The sequence below is a fragment of the Hippopotamus amphibius genome, chromosome 7, assembly GCF_030028045.1.
Source record: "Hippopotamus amphibius kiboko isolate mHipAmp2 chromosome 7, mHipAmp2.hap2, whole genome shotgun sequence".
Lineage (NCBI taxonomy): Eukaryota > Metazoa > Chordata > Mammalia > Artiodactyla > Hippopotamidae > Hippopotamus > Hippopotamus amphibius.
The window spans coordinates 88400111-88402671 of NC_080192.1; positions in this window are offsets into that span (position 1 = coordinate 88400111).

The following is a 2561-nucleotide window of genomic DNA, read 5'->3' on the forward strand; positions in this document are numbered from 1 at the left end:
ATGTCCTACCTGGCCCTGCAGAGGAGGGGTGCCATCCCCATCACTGTCCTGAAGGCTGGGTCTTCAGCAGTGTACAGTGCACATCCTGTGTGGCCTTCTGAGGAGTGAGGGGCAGATCTGGGTTTGCCTATTCTTTGTCCATTCTTTGCAGGTCTTCTGGACAGCCTGAGGCCATCCCCTAACAAGTCCTGCCTGCTCTCGGGGCCTAGCAGATTCGGATCTAACTAATAAAAGCACAGCAGCCTGGGCTCAGACAGTCATGGGAGGAAAGAAGGGCCTGGCCCCAGGCCCCAGCGTGGAGAGGAGGGGAGAAAGGGGGCTGCAGACAAATGGTTTTTACACCTTGAGTTAATGAGGGTCAGGCAGGGGCACCCACTGGCAGGAGGGGATAAAATGAGAGGAAAAGTGATGGAGGGGGGTGTGCAGGAGGAGGAGGGGAAAGTGCTCTGGATGAAGGAGGGAACAGAACACTCGTACAACCATAAAAACCTTCTATAGACACACACACGAAGCACAAGGCAGCCCCACACAAGCTTCCTGAGCCCTGCTGTGTGCCAGGCCTGGTGCTGGAGGCTGGGGGCAGGGCTCTCCAAACCCTTTGATATCACTAAAAAACCTGAACACACACTCAATACATGGCTATTCATCTCTTCATAAATTACATCCATGCACAACTGCCATGAGTTGAGGTCTCAAGGCTCACGCCATGTTTAGGACAGGGTTCACTGGTACAGTCCTAATTTCAACTAGTCCTCTCAATATCTCAGTTGGTGTCACTGACTTCTTGTCAGATCTGATTAAGTCCTTGTTGGTTTGGGGTTGTGTTTTTTTGTTGGTTGGTTGGTTGGTTTTGCTTCCTAATGAACTTGTCCGGTGAGCCCTTGTTGGGCTGGGAGATGTGTATATTGGCTCTGCCTGGCATTTGTGCTTTGCATTGCTAGCTTCTCTTCGATCTGCTATTCTTTTCTGGCTGCTTTGTTAGCTTATCTTTAGTCAGAGTATTTTCATGGCAAGAATCTTTCTAAGTCAAGTGTCCTTTTTGTGAGGGTTACTTAAGTTAAATCCAGATAATGTAATCTGTCAATTCTCTTAACCAGGCTCGCACCAAAAGCGAATACACCAAAAACTGATAAACAAAGGTGATGCCACTAATACCTTGTGACATAAAACCCATGCCGATATGGCATAAGTGGAGTTTAGGATCAATCTGAACATTACATGTTAGGCAAGAGTGACAGCTATGATTTTGTAAATATTTTCCTCCTGTACCCCGGTGAAGTACTGTGTACCTCCTGAAGTTTATGGAGACCCACTTGGGGTGGGGGAAGACACAGAGGTGATGAAGACATTTTATATCCCCTCAAAGACTTCGCCTAAGGAGAGAAAGGAAAATGCAAAAGAAATATTTAAAAAGTGAGCATCTATCATGTGCCGCGCTCTACATTCCTGGCCTCTGGACCTCACAGGAACACTCTAAAGGGGGTATGATGACTCCACAATTGGTGGAGGGAACGGGACTGCCCCAGGCCTCACAGATGGTGGTGAGAGAATCCCGAGAGCTGGGAGTCAAGGTCAGGCTGACCCCATCACTGCTGAGATGGTGGGCTGTGGGTGTGAGGGCCGTGAGGGAGATACAAGGCATGACAGCAAAGGCGCTGAGCCTGCCCTGGTGGAGAAACCAGAGGCAGCTTCGTGGAGGAGGCAAGAGGGGTTTTCATCACCAGTGATGCTCAGACAGCCTCACTTATCCATACGGCACCTCCACTCCCCTGGCTGTCCTCACCTTTCCCACCACCACCACCCCGCAGCTTTCCCACAATGCAATGCTGCGGGAGCACCTGCAGCCTGCAGACTCTCAGGACCGTCACCTCAAGGCAGGAGATCCTGGCCTCCCACCCCGCTCCCTGCTCTAGGATTCAGTTCCCCTATCACCCCTCCCCCTACTCCCCGCCCCAAGCGTATTGCAGGCAGGCTGGACGTCCAGAGCTTCCTTTTTCCCGAAGCAGCACTGTTTGTGGACAACTGCAGGGCAAACGCAGTTTTCTTAGTTAAATCCTATCTCCTCGGTCTTCTCAGTGATTCAGCCTTGGCTTGGGGATAGCTGAAGGGCCTAAAGGGTCCCTGACCTCGAGAAGGAAGCAGGGACTCACCTGCCCAGCGCAGACCCCTGTCCTGACCTCCGGCACCCAGAGGCGTATTACCCTGCCTCACATCTCAAGAATTTTCTAGACACTTCAAAGAGCCCCCTAGAATGGCCGGGGAAAAGCCCTGTGGACAAGATGCTCGAGAAAAAGGGGGGGCCGGGGGGAACTACCTGAAAGTCCATCAATAGGGGCCTAGTTTAATAAGCCATAGCTTATCCAAATGATAGACTATTGTGGAGCCATAAAACCACGTGGCAGAGGCACACTCAGTGATGGGGATGGAGAGTCACAGTATGGTGGTTGCAAACCACTATAAACAGTGAGGTCATATTTTTTAAAAATACTAACATATATTTTATACTCACATGGAAAATTCTAGAGATGCCCAAGTGCCAACAGTGGTTCTTTCTGGGCAAT